This window comes from Squalius cephalus (assembly GCF_949319135.1).
Source record: "Squalius cephalus genome assembly, contig: scaffold_54, whole genome shotgun sequence".
Lineage (NCBI taxonomy): Eukaryota > Metazoa > Chordata > Actinopteri > Cypriniformes > Leuciscidae > Squalius > Squalius cephalus.
The window spans coordinates 339724-354542 of NW_027645834.1; the positions used below are offsets into that span (position 1 = coordinate 339724).

Here is a 14819-nt window from a genome sequence, read left to right on the forward strand (position 1 = left end):
GCTAGGCGTCTCTAGGGTATTCTGGGTGGTTGCTATGGTGTTGCTAGGCAGTTGCTAGGGTGTTCTGGGTGGTTGCTAGGGCGTTGCTAGACAGTTGCTAGGGTATTCTGGGTGTTTGCTAGGGTATTCTTGGTGGTTGTTAGGGCGTTGCTAGGTGGTTGCTAGGCTGTTCTGGGTGGTTGCTATGGTGTTGCTAGGCGGTTGCTAGGGTATTCTGGGTGGTTGCTATGGTGTTTGCTAGGCGGTTGCTAGGGTATTCTGGGTGGTTGCTAGGGCGTTGCTAGGGTATTCTGGGTGGTTGATATGGTGTTGCTAGGCGGTTGATAGGGTATTCTGGGTGGTTGCTAGGGCGTTGCTAGGGTATTCTTGGTGGTTGCTATGGTGTTCTGGGTGGTTGCTATGGTGTTGCTAGGCAGTTGCTATGGTATTTTGGGTGGATGCTAGGGCGTTGCTAGGCAGTTGCTAGGGTGTTCTGGGTGGTTGCTAGGCAGTTGCTAGATGTTCTGGGGGGTTGCTAGACAGTTGCTAGGGTGTTCTGGGTGGTTGCTACTGTATTTTTGGTGGTTACTAGAGCGTTTCTAGACGTTGCTAGGGTGTTCAGGATGGTTGCTCAGGTATTTTTTTTAGTTGCTATGGTGTTACTAGGTGGTTGGTAGTTGTCAAAGATGGTCACTATGGAGTTTTTATAGAGTTATTAAAATCTTTAATAACGAGTGCCTTCAGTACGGCACTCGGCCTGCGGCCTCGTGCCTATGGCCGAATAGGCACAAGCATGGAGCAATATCGCAAGGCCACGAGTGTAATATTGCGTTAAAAAATACAAAAAAATGTAAAAAAAAATTTTTTTTTGGTTTAGGGTGGTTGCTAGGGAGCTCTTAGTGGTTGCTAGGGTGCTGAAACTGGTTGCTAGGGTGTGGTTATGAAGATTTTAGGCCATTACTTATTGGCTGCTTGATAATGTAAATCCTCTGAGGGAGAGAGAGAGGGAGAGACACAGGGCTGTCAGGCCCTTTGGAGTCTGTGTGTGTGAAAACGGCAGTTGGGATTCAAATATTTTTAGAACTCCCAATGTAAAGTCAATGGGACTTTTTTGGCCGCTTTTTCGTCCGCTGTGCGAACATCGTACACCCGATCGCTTAGAAAAGTCATAGCACACCTCTCCTCAATGAGCCGGTCGATTTGACACCTCACTCAGAGGTCTGTGACAAACGGTGCAAACTTTGTCCAGAATAATAATAATAAGAAGAAGAATAATAAGTATGCAATAGAACACTAAAGCCGGCCGCACACCGGACGCGCAGCTCAGCGCCGCGCAGCGCAGTGCCACGTCTTTTAAATTCGAACACATTATTCTCTATGAGAGTACACACACCGGCGGCGTCTGTCCGCGGCGCCCAGCAACGGCTCAGGACCGTGTTCAAAACCCTGCCGCGCCACACAGCGCCATTTACATAGTTTTATATTAAATTTACATTTATGTGTCTCAAATCGTAGTTAATGTATATACGGACTTAACCCCGTGCTGCAATATACATTTAGTTTTATATTTATTTACAGAAATCAGAAAATTGCTGATGCTAACGGATTTTCAGGTGACAGTTGTCCTAGACGTGGCGCTGCGCGGCGCTGAGCTGCGCGTCCGGTGTGCGGCCGGCTTAATGATGCCTTGCTTTCAGCAAGCACCATTAATAATAATAATAATAAGTTTAAATAGGATTTCAATATGTTGGCTCTCTCAAGCCAACTTAATAACTAGATGCAAAAGTTCGTCGAGACAAACTTTAAGTTGGCTTGAGAAAGTTTGGACCAGAACGTTTTTTGCTAGGCGGTTGCTAGGGTGTTCTGGGTGGTTGCTAGGCGGTTGCTAGGGTATTCTGGGTGGTTGCTAGGCGATTGCTAGGGTGTTCTGTGTGGTTGCTATGGTGTTGCTAGGCGGTTGCTAGGGTGTTCTGGTTGGTTGCTAGGTGGTTGCTAGGGTGTTGTTAGGTGGTTGCTAGGGTGTTCTGGGTGGTTGCTATGGTGTTGCTAGGCGGTTGCTAAGGTGTTCTGGGTGGTTGTTATGGTGTTGCTAGGCGGTTGCTAGGGTTTTCTGGGTGGTTGTTAGGCGGTTGCTAGGGTGTTCTGGGTAGTTGCTATGGTGTTGCTAGGCGGTTGCTAAGGTATTCTGGGTGGTTGCTAGGCGGTTGCTAGGGTGTTCTAAGTGGTTGCTAGGCAGTTGCTAGGGTGTTCTGGGTGGTTGCTATGGTGTTGCTAGGCGGTTGCTAGGGTATTCTGGGTGGTTGCTAGGCGGTCGCTAGGGTGTTCTGGGTGGTTGCTATGATGTTGCTAGGCGGTTGCTAGGGTATTCTGGGTGGTTGCTAGGCGGTTGCTAGGGTGTTTTGGTGGTTGCTATGCTGTTGCTAGGCGGTTGCTAGGGTGTTTTGGTGGTTGCTATGCTGTTGCTAGGGTATTATGGGGGGTTGCTAGGGTGTTGCTAGGCGGTTGCCAGGGTGTTCTAGGTGGTTGCTATGATGTTGCTAGGCGGTTGCTAGGGTGTTTTGGTGGTTGCTATGGTGTTGCTAGGCAGTTGCTAGGGTATTCTGGTTGGTTGCTAGGGTGTTGCTAGGTGTTGCTATGCTGTTGCTAGGCGGTTGCTAGGGTATTCTGGGGGTTGTTAGGGTGTTGCTATGCGGTTGCTAGGGTGTTCTAGGTGGTTGCTATGATGTTGCTAGGCGGTTGCTTGGGTGTTCTGGGTGGTTGCTATGGTGTTGCTAGGCAGTTGCTAGGGTATGCTGGGTGGTTGCTAGGGTATTCTAGGTGGTTGCTAGGGTGTTGCTAAGCGGTTGCTAGGCTGTTTTGGTGGTTGCTATGGTGTTGCTAGGCGGTTACTAAGGTATTCTGGGTGGTTGCTAGGTGGTTTCTAGGGTGTTCTGGGTGGTTGCTATGGTGTTGCAAGGCGGTTGCTAAGGTATTCTGGGTGGTTGCTAGGTGGTTGCTAGGGTGTTCTGGGCTGTTGCTATGGTGTTACTAGGTGGTTGGTAGTTGTCACAGATGGTTACTATGTAGTTTTTATAGAGTTCTTAGCATGATCTTGGCATGATTTAGCACTTAACTAATCGCTATTAGCATGTAGCTATTCACGGCTAGCATGTGTAGCATGTTGGAAGAGATGTTTGCTAGCATGAGTCAAAAGAGCCAAACCTCATCTCCAGAGCCGGACAGTAACGGAGTACATTTACTTGAGTACAGTACTTAAGTACAATTTTGAGGGATCTGTACTTTACTCGAGTATCATTTTTGGGGAGTACTCATGACTTTACTCAAGTACATTTGAGAGGCAAATATTGTACTCTTTACTCCGCTACATTTCTATCCATAACCGTGAGTACCCGTTACTTCTTCTAAAAAAATAATAAATAAAAAAAAAGGAAAAAAGAAAAAGCGAGCGACTCTCTCTCTCTCTCTCTGCTCGTTCTTTCCCAAGGGTGCAGGGATTTGTATTATTTTGAAGTACCCCCGGACGCCGCCATTGGCTAACGGAACCCCACCTGCAGTTAGCATCCCATTGACTCCCATTCATTTTGGCGTCACTTTGACAGCGAATAACTTCACATCTGAGGCGTTTAAAGACTCCATTTGTCCATTATTTATTTCTAAAGAAACACGACAATGTATAAAATGCTCCATTACCTTGTATCTTACGTTATGGCCCTGTAGAAGCAGTTTTTGTAAAAGTAGGCTAACGATTGCGTCACAGCCACGCGACTCTCTGTCGCACAGTAGAGAATTACCGTATGGACAGGAGGAGAAGCTCGCGGGCAATCGGGAGGACGTCGAGGCAAAATGACAAAGTAATTAATCAGAACACCTACAAAAAGTTTCTCCTGCTCCAAGATCATGGACAGCTCCTACTCATGCTCTCCGTCTCTGCGAGTTTCGGAAGGTAATGATTCAGATTGATCTTGGCACAGCTACTAGAAGACAGACGGTTTGCTCACGTCACATCTACGTCGTCGAGCTCAGTTTGAGTCTGCGCAGTACGCTGGACCCCCAGGAAGTAAGATTTTCTAATTGGCTTCACTTTGTCTCCGTTGAATCCAATGGGGTCGCTGTGTCCATTTCTTTTACTGTCTATGGTTCTTTCAGTTAAACATGCGCCCTGTCACAAGCGGCAGTTCATCTACTTTACTCACCGATCAAATAAGACTTTGGCGGGACAAAAATTAACTTTGGCGGGCGCTAAAACAAGTTCAATGCAGGAAAATTCATGCGTGAATTTAACTGAGTAGTACATGACCATGCACTCGCACAAATGCGACCACATACAATTTGAACTCGCACATTCTCAATAAAATGGTCGCATATTTGGTCGCAGTCTGGAACCCTGTGATTTGATTGATGAAAAAAAGAGAAACTCACATGTACACACAATTGTTAGCTGAATTTTCTTTTCTGATATTACACATTAATGTAAGCTGAGCATTTGCATTGATGTTCTTGAGTATGCGGTGTGTTTAACATAGTCGGGTTCAAATGTGGGTGCAAAAAATCCATTAAAACTCTAGCAGAGGTTTGTCAGAGCGTTGCCATTGTGCTATTGCCTTGTGGGCAAGTGAAAATGTTAAATAAAGCAGCATGGTAAAAAGATGAAAATGACTTGATTTTACTTTCAATTTATTTACATTCTCCAAGGTATTAACTAGGGGTGGAACGGTACATGTATTCGTATTGAACCGAATCAGTACGGGCGTCACGGTTCGGTGCATGGTACATGATGCATGGTACATTCGGTGCATGGTACATGAATTTACACGGAGAATACGGTATAAAAATAAATAAAACTCGCGTGCAAATTAATTGTCATGAATTTACACGGAGAATACGGTATAAAAATAAATAAAACTCGCGTGCAAATTAATTAATGTAATGCGGAACTACTGTTAGATACGCGGGTTCTTTAGGGACACCTAATCTGTAGCCCTGCCTTAAGATAGGTTTGTTTATACTTTCGCCTGCCTCCGCAGCGCGAGCCTCCACTGACCGTGCGCGCGCCTCCCCAAATGGACGAGGCATTTATACTTCGCGCTCGCTGGTGTATATTCTTTGAAACGACAGGGTGCGACTCTGTGTAATTGTCCTCTAAACCATCAGGAATCAGCGGTTTGAAGTAAGGTAGGCTACACTCGTGAATGTTTATTTTAGTAAAACAACACTTTAGTAGCCTACACCAAAACCACACAGCAAAATAATCGTGTAAAGCAGTAAACCAGACTAGATGTACCGCATCGCGGTACAAAATATGACCGCCGCTCAGGCCTGCACTGGCTTTCCACAAAAATAAATGACGTGGAGTAATTTGGCTGTATTGCGTGTTTATGTATATACCTAAAAAAAGTAATAGTATGTGCATGTCTGTCTGTGTGTGTGTGTGTGTGTGTGTGTGTGTGTGTGTGTGTTTGTGTATGTGTGTGTCTGTGTGTGTGTGTGTGTGTCTGTGCGTGTATGTATGTGTGCGTACATGTGTGCGCGTGTGTGTTTGTGTGTGTGTGTCTGTGCATGTGGATTTGTATGTGTGTGTATGGGTGTGTGTCTGTGCGTGTGGATGTCAGTGTGTGTGCATGCTTGCGTTTGTTTGTATTCCTGCATGTGTGTGTGTGACAGTATCATCCTAAACCAGCAACCCTTCGCTCAACAGCACCATCTACAGGCCGATGAGTGTACAGTCACTAAATGTGCACATAAATGAATTTATTTTATACCCCCCCATGGATGAAATTCTACAAAACTTAGCAGAGGATACCCCCAGAGGATGTCAAGTTAATCATACACATGAAATATGGTGCAGTTCTGAACATCTCCACTGAAGATAGGGGCGATTAAAGCAGAATAATATTGCATTTTCATTTTTTATGGGAGGGGCGCAAATCACAAATGAGTGATTATGGGCTAGGTTGATGTGGGCCCTTAAGAGCAACATACCATACAAATTTCTTCATCCTCGGTGCCACGGTTCAGGTAGTTATTTAGGAAAAACTGCATTTTTTGGGGTTTGGGGGGGCCCAGCACGGGGGGGGGGGGAGTAGCCCCCAGGGAACAAACGAAATTTTTCCGTAGAAGTCTAGTGGGGCTACATGCCCACCAAATTTCATGTTCCCCGGTGTTTCGGTGTCCCTGGTATCGTTGACGAAAAATTTACGGGGGCCCCAGCGCGGGGGGGGGGGGGGGAGTGGCCCCCGGGGACCAAACAAATTTTTCCCGTAAAAGTCTAGTAGACCAACATACCATAAAAATTTCTTCATCCTCTGTGTCACGGTTCAGGTAGTTATTTAGGAAAAACTGCATTTTTTTGGGTTTGGGGGGGCCCAGCGCGGGGGGGGAGTGGCCCCCGGGGACCAAACGAAATTTTTCCGTAGAAGTGTAGTGGGGCTACATGCCCACCAAATTTCATGTTCCCCGGTGCTTCGGTGTCCCTGGTATCGTTGACGAAAAATTTACGGGGGCCCCAGCGCGGGGGGGGGGGGGAGTGGCCCCCGGGGACCAAACGAAATTTTACCGTTAAAGTCTAGTAGACCAACATACCATAAAAATGTCTTCATCCTCGGTGCCACGGTTCAGGTAGTTATTTAGGAAAAACTGCATTTTTTTGGTTTTGGGGGGGCCCAGCGCGGGGGGGGAGTGGCCCCCGGGGACCAAACGAAATTTTTCCGTAGAAGTCTAGTGGGGCTACATGCCCACCAAATTTCATGTTCCCCAGTGCTTCGGTGTCCCTGGTATCGTTGACGAAAAATTTAGGGGGGCCCCAGCCTGGGGGGGTGGGGGAGTGGCCCCCGGGGACCAAACGAAATTTTTCCGTAAAAGTCTAGTAGACCAACATACCATAAAAATTTCTTCATCCTCGGTGCCACGGTTCAGGTAGTTATTTAGGAAAACTGCATTTTTTTGGGTTTGGGGGGGCCCAGCGCGGGGGGGGGAGTGGCCCCCGGGGACCAAACGAAATTTTTCCGTAGAAGTCTAGTGGGGCTACATGCCCACCAAATTTCATGTTCCCCGGTGCTTCGGTGTCCTTGGTATCGTTGACGAAAAATTTACGGGGGCCCCAGCGCGGGGGGGGGGAAGTGGTCCCGGGGACCAAATGAAATTTTTCCGTAAAAGTCTAGTAGACCAACATACCATAAAAATTTCTTCATCCTCGGTGCCACGGTTCAGGTAGTTATTTAGGAAAAACTGCATTTTTTGGGTTTGGGGGGGCCCAGCGCGGGGGGGAGTGGCCCCCGGGGACCAAACGAAATTTTTCCGTAGAAGTCTAGTGGGGCTACATGCCCACCAAATTTCATGTTCCCCGGTGCTTCGGTGTCCCTGGTATCGTTGACGAAAAATTTACGGGGGCCCCAGCGCGGGGGGGGGAGTGGCCCCCGGGGACCAAACGAAATTTTTCCGTAAAAGTCTAGTAGAACAACATACCATAAAAATTTCTTCATCCTCGGTCCCCACGGTTCAGGTAGTTATTTAGGAAAAACTGCATTTTTTTGGGTTTGGGGGGGCCCAGCGCGGGGGGGGGGGAGTGGCCCCCGGGGACCAAACGAAATTTTTCCGTAGAAGTGTAGTGGGGCTACATGCCCACCAAATTTCATGTTCCCCGGTGCTTTGGTGTCCCTGGTATCGTTGACGAAAAATTTACGGGGGCCCCAGCGCGGGGGGGGGGGGGGGGGGGTGGAAGTGGCCCCCGGGGACCAAAGGAATTTTTTCCGTAAAAGTCTAGTAGACCAACATACCATAAAAATGTCTTCATCCTCGGTGCCACGGTTCAGGTAGTTATTTAGGAAAAACTGCATTTTTTTGGGTTTGGGGGGGCCCAGCGCGGGGGGGGAGTGGTCCCCGGGGACCAAACGAAATTTTTCCTTAGAAGTCTAGTGGGGCTACATGCCCACCAAATTTCATGTTCCCCGGTGCTTCGGTGTCCCTGGTATCGTTGATGAAAAATTCAGTAAGGTGACGAAAAAAAACAAAAACAACTTTGACAATCCCTATATGACCGCTTTCGCTAGCTACGCTAGCGGCGGTCATAATTAGTCACAAAACCACAAATAGTCCCGTGTGGAAAGAATTCGGTTGGAAAGTCGTGATGAGATTCTTTAGGACTCCCTCAATTATATTCAGTTTTGACAAAAGTAAATCAAATTTGTGTTGGAGAAATTGTAACCAAATTGGAGATCATACTCATATTTTTTGGGATTACCCCATCCTGAAACCCTTTTGGCGGGGAGTTACGCGAGAAATTCAAGTCATGTTAAAATGTAACCTGTTACTAGAATTTGTTCACTGCGTAATAGGAGTAGCCCCAAGTCTTAACAAACAGTACACTAAATTGATTCAGATATTACTCTTAGTGGCAAGAAAAATGATTACTAAGTCCTGGCTCAAGGTCCAACCCCCTACACTTGAACAATGGCAGAAGGGGTTGAAGGAGATATACTGTATGGAGAAAATCACGGCCCAACTTCACTTGAAAGTTGATCAGTTTAAGGAGCTTTGGGACCCGGTTATTCATTATTTTGGCTGGACACAATAAAATGTGAGGGAAGGGAGATTTTCTTGCTTATTTCGCTTGCATTTTTATTTTTATTTATTTATTTTAATTTTATTTTTCTTCCTTTAAATGCAATAAAATATAGTTAAAAAATACTGCAATATGATTGTATGGTATGGGAATACCTAATTGAAAAAATGTAATTGTTATTTTGGACACTGATTGATATTTTACTATGACTTAATTTAAAAAAAAAAAAAAAATTGTATTTATTTATTTATTTTTTGTGTAGGACACTGCCGAGTTTGCTATTGTTCTTCTATGTTTGTAAAAAACAAAAGTCAATTAAGATGTGCATTTACTTAAATAAAAATGTAAAAAAAAAAAAAAAGAAAGGCTTTGTGCTTTCTGTTTGAGGTCTCTGTGAAAGTTTTAAAGTCGCTTTCAGAGCGGTCATGTCCGTAACGGAGAACTGCCACCTCCGTTTTTTTCCCCTCATAAATGCGAACACGAAAAATAAAATAAAAATAATATTTTATGTTCTGTGGAGGCCGACCCTTCTTCATCCGGTGGGTAGTAGGCCTATTACTTTGTTTTGCGCAGTGTAATTCATAGAAGTACTAAAAAATATTTTGCCACCTAAAAGTTAAAGATTTTTTGTGTCACGTCACATGTGTATTTCCCTCATATAAAATGCATGCGTAGACTGATATTTTTCTAATGTCTGGACTCCTTTATTAAAGGAGTATGGATATATAAACAGACGTTTCAATATATTGGTATTAAAAGCATTTTCTGAGAATTTATATTTCAAGTTTTGACTGCAAATGTCACGTCCATAACGCTGGAATTGCCCAATTTTAAAGAATTTATCCTCAAATAGTTTTTTGATGTAGGTCTACGTATTTTATTATGTTAACTTCAAATAATAATAGTAATTTAAAGATGTCTTAGCCCTACATCTTACACATCACACTCCACTGTTATGGTGGCAATTTCAGTAGATCTACTCACTAACATTGATGTGGAAACACAATAAGAATGGAAACTAAAATATGGTAGTATCGTGCAACAGCGCTCACTCTATCAGCTGCAGTTCTGGTGCCTCAGTCCCAATACTGTACAACTCGACGTACATTCACATCACGTTAATGCAGCGGTAGAGTTACATAGAGCCCTGCATTTCAGCCCGAGCCCGACGGGCCCCGACTTTTTCACGCCCCTAGGGTTTGATGTAGGTCTACGTATTTTATTATGTTAACTTCAAATAATAATAGTAATTTAAAGATGTCTTAGCCCTACATCTTACACATCACACTCCACTGTTATGGTGGCAATTTCAGTAGATCTACTCACTAACATTGATGTGGAAACACAATAAGAATGGAAACTAAAATATGGTAGTATCGTGCAACAGCGCTCACTCTATCAGCTGCAGTTCTGGTGCCTCAGTCCCAATACTGTACAACTCGACGTACATTCACATCACGTTAATGCAGCGGTAGAGTTACATAGAGCCCTGCATTTCAGCGCGAGCCCGACGGGCCCCGACTTTTTCACGCCCTCGGGCTTCGGGCCAATTTTCACGTCATAGTTCACATGCGGGCCGGGCCTCGGGCCTTTTTTGGGTTATCCTTCTTTTTATATTTTTAGACATTAATTAAAAAAATATGAGAAGTTGACGTCGACGATAGAAAAACAAACATAGACATTTCATAACCTCATAACTTTCATAATCTTATAATTACACTGACATATGATTGACATGACAGTTTCACGCACGCACGCACGCACACAGAAGGTTTCCCGTCAGCGCAACCCACGATTCACCTCATGTGCAAATAATGGAGAATATTAAGAGAAAAATCGCAGCAGCGAACGTGTCTTCAGCGCAGCGGAAAGAGTGATAGAAGAGAGGAGGACTGGGTTAAAACCTTCCACTGTGGATGCTATTCTTTTACTCCACGATGCTCTGTAAGAGACTGTTCTAACTTTTCGTTTGATTGGACTTTATTTTCGTTTAACTGTTGGAAACTACTGGAAAAAAAGAATGGCCATGTTCTGTGGTGCATTTTTTAGGTAAGATAACCAGCAAGTTTGTTTTTGATTTATTTTATTTAATTTGTTTAGATTGTAGGCTATTGCTCATTTCGTTTGCGAACGCTGTTGCGAGCAGCCTGAGCCTGCCTCAGTATTTCAAAAAAAAAATTGTTTTACTCACTGTGGTTTAATAAATAAACATTAAACTTAACTGTCTGTGTGATATGCTTGAAGTGTTTTATATTTATGGATTTTATTGTAGCCAAGTAAAGTATTAGCGTTGATTTGAGAGGCTAAATTGATCAAACATGTTTTACTCGCTGTCGGCTCGGCTGCTTGGTCGTCATTTAAAAAAAAAAACAAGTAAAAAAAAAAATTCTGACGTCATGGGATCACAACACTAAGAGATAGTAAATCTTTTCCTGGATTTTTTTTGTGCATTCCCGAGATTAGACCTTCCTTAACATAATGCCGAAAACCCGAAGTCTCTAGGTGGTCTGGTTGAGGAGTAGATAGAAGTGCAAGATTGGTGCGCACAGACAGAACAGAAATCATGAGTTAACAATCGCAATTTTGTCCGGTGGAAAATTGCGCTAAAAATTGCTCAAAACATTTGTCTTAATTAACTTAATAAAGAAATGAAAAGAAAAGAAACATAACTAACAAAACGGACCTATTTTAACGGCTGCAAATAGGGCAGGCTGCCGCTGTGAAAAAAAAAAAAAAAAAAAAAAAAAAACGGGCTCGGGTTGGACTCGGGCTGATAATTCTGATGAGCTGTCGGACACGGGTCGGGCTAGGGCCTGAGCGTCTCGGGCCAGGGCCGGGCTCGGGCTTAGATTTGAGGCCCGTGCAGGGCTCTAGAGTTACACTCACAGGACACTGCACTTATTCGCAATAACGTCTCGGTTACGTATGTAACCCTCGCTCCCTGAGTAGGAAACGGAGACGTTACGTCGGATGACGACGAATGGGGTTTCGCTTAGAAAGCCTATCATCTTCGAGTATATAAAAACGAGCCAATGGCAAAGAAATGCCATGGGTCTGCGGAATTTGCATAGCGTAACTCCGCCCCACCCTGGGGGTATATAAGGAAGTGCGCTGGCAACATGCAGATATGTCTTCGCTGAGGAGCCAAGCGAGCCAAGGAGCCAACTCAGGCATTCCAGCGGTACAGCGGAAGTGGCAGGGAGACGTAACGTCTCCGTTCCCTACTCAGGGAACGAGGGTTACATACGTAATCGAGACATTCCCTTTCGTTGTCACTCCGAGTTACGTCGGATGACGACGAATGGGGTTCCCAGTGTAATCACGCCACCTCTCGACTGTCTTCCAGTGCCCTGCGTAAGTCTGATCTCCCTGTCGTGAGACTGGCACGGACGAAGGAGTCCTACTTAACACAGGAATACCAAGGCACACTGGGAAGCATATCCAGTGGAAATATGCAATCATGCCCAACCCGAAGGGGGGGACTTAGAATACACATATGACCCCGGGGGGCTGCATATGGAGAATCACTGGGGTGTCCAGCCGCAGGTGGAATATTTCAACCCCAGGGGTGGCAAGGTGGCTTGCCAAGGGAAAGACACATGCTCAGAGAGGCTAACAGTGGAAATACACATGTGGGGGTCACCCAGGGGGGAACCATGCACATGGAGGCACCTAGCCAAGCGCGAAAGCTGCCGGTGGCATAACTCTGGCGTTGACATAGTCAGTGCTGGAGGAGACTCAGGGCTTATTAGGCTCACCTGAGGAAAAATATCGCACATATCCCGTCCGTGGAGAGGAATGGCGAGCAAGCGAAGACACCTGAGCAGAATCTAGCACTGGCTAGTTGAAGCGAGTACACGAGAAGAAACTGGCTCCACTCGGAGATTGTAGAATCTCGCGAATGTGTTAGGTGTCGCCCAGCCTGCAGTGGAGTGGGCCGTCACACCTTGCTGCTGGTAAGCCAAAGCAATGGCATCCACTATCCAGTGAGACAACCTTTGCTTGGAGAGAACCTTTCCCTTCAGCTTCCCACCATGACAGACAAAGAGCTGGTCTGAGGTCCTGAAACACTGTGTTCTGTCTACGTAAGCACGGAGGGTGCGTACTGGACAGAGCAGTGCCAAGGCTGGGTCTGCCTCCTCCATGGGCAGCGCTCGCAGGTTCACTACCTGATCTCGAAAGGGTGTGGTAGGAACCTTGGGCACATATCCAGGCCGGGGTCTCAGGATCACGTGAGAGTTAGCCGGCCCGAATTCCAGGCACGCTTCGTCAACCGAAAATGCCTGCAGGTCCCCTATCCTCTTGATGGAGGCCAATGCAACCAGGAGCACTGTCTTCATTGACAGGAACTTAAGCTCCACTGATTGCAAAGGCTCAAGTCAAGTCAAGTTTATTTATATAGCGCTTTTCACAATACAGATTGTATCAAAGCAGCTTCACAGTTCTAAATTAAAATACATCAATTTTTGTTTCTAGTGGAAATGTCCACGTTTGGTAATGCTTATCAATAGTATTATTGATTGATTAATTAAATTAAATATCCCCAAATATCCCCAACTGAGCAAGCCAAAAGGCAACAGTGGCAAGGAACCGAAAAACTCCATCAGGTGACCTAATGGAGAAAAAAACGTGCAGTGAGCGCAACGAGCAGTTGCACAGGTTCCTGGACCTGACACCGCCCTGTCGGTTCACATAGGACACCACGGACATGTTGTCCGAGCGGACTAGCACATGGTGATCCCGTATGAATGGGAGAAAGCGCTTGAGCGATAGGAGGGCCGTCATTGCCACAGTGTCCAGATCCAAACCCAGGAAAGAGGTTGATTGACTGGGCACTAACGAGCTCTTGGTCCAGTTGACCGTGAGCCCCAGGCTTTCCAGGTGGCTGAGAAGCACTGTTCTGTGGGCGATGAGTTCGGCCTCTGACTGTGCTAGAATCAGCCAATCGTCCGGATAGTTCCAAAATTCGCATTCCCCGACCCCTCAGGGGAGCGAGAGCCGTGTCCATGCACTACGTGAATGTACGGGGTGCTAAAGACAGGCCGAACGGCAGGGCGGTGTATTGATATACCTGACCGTCGAAGGCGAATCTCAAGAATGGCCTGTGACGGGGTATTATCTGGATCTGAAAAAATGCGTCCTTTAGATCGAGAGAGATAAACCAGTCCCTCGGGGCGAATTTGCGCTGCTCTGATACGCGGCCTCCAATGAGGGGGATGATGTTCAGATGATGTCAGAACATCATGTCAGAACCTCCATGTTCAGATGATGTCAGTGATGTTCAGATGATGTCAGTGATGTTCAGGAGTGACACGGGTTTGGTCTGTTCCTCCTCAGATGTGTTCCTGCCAACTCCGGACAGCCTGCTAGTCAACCTGAGCGAGTGCAAGGAGGTGAGCGAGCGCTCGGCTTTATCCTGTTCAGTTCAATTCACATTCATCTGTATAAAACGGTTAGTTCCAGTCCTTGATTCTGATTGGTCAATGGCTGTTTTATTCACGACAACACACGGCTATGGCCGCTTCACCCTGCGGTTCTCTGTATCGCTACACAACACCCCTAGCAAACACATGTGATCATTGCTATTGTTCAGTGAAGCGAGAGTAGATTAGTGTGGGAGATCGAGTAAGTGTTCCTGCGTTTCCTCAGGTCAGGCCCATATTCCTCATAATATCCGTCTGAATGTCCATTGCGATAGCTTTAAACAGTTAAGGGTTTATGACACGCTAGTCATGTGTCAGTGGCGTGATCAGTGTAAAAGCCTCCTCTACTGACTGACGCGCTCATGAACAGCCATTCGCTCAGCAAAGATAGAGATCCGAAGCGTGATTGGGCCAAGGAACTCTGACAAAGATGAAGCCCGATAACGCCATTCGCTCAATAAAGATGGAGATCGCGCTTGAGATTGGCTGTTGGAAACAGCCGCACGGTACAGCCTATGATTCGGCCACTGGGCTACAGGGGAGAACACATTAGCTTTTGGTTAGCGTGAGCATATAAGAGTACGACCTCATGTTTGTTTGCAGTTGTGCATGTATTAAAAACAGGCTCGTTTCAGACCTGCCAACCTGTACGCATTTTGCGTAGCGGATACGCATTTTGACATCAAAGTACGCTGGTACGATTTGTTAGTCTAAACTACGCAAAAACCTGGTGACGCCACTGCACGCGCAGTCCTCAAATCAAGCAACAGCAAAAGAAGAAGAGTTCGACCAATCATAGCGCTGGATTCATTCCCCAAATAGCAAGCGGGGATGATTGACAGATGCGTAAGGCCTATCAT

At 46.0% G+C, this 14819-nt stretch overlaps 1 protein-coding gene across 1 annotated transcript in view; it reads right to left on the reverse strand.

Annotated features, from left to right (window-relative positions):
- Positions 1–14819, reverse strand: part of LOC307154147 (uncharacterized protein) — a 326478-nt gene that overhangs the window by 101794 nt on the left and 209865 nt on the right. The gene's annotated exons all lie outside the window — the stretch shown is intronic.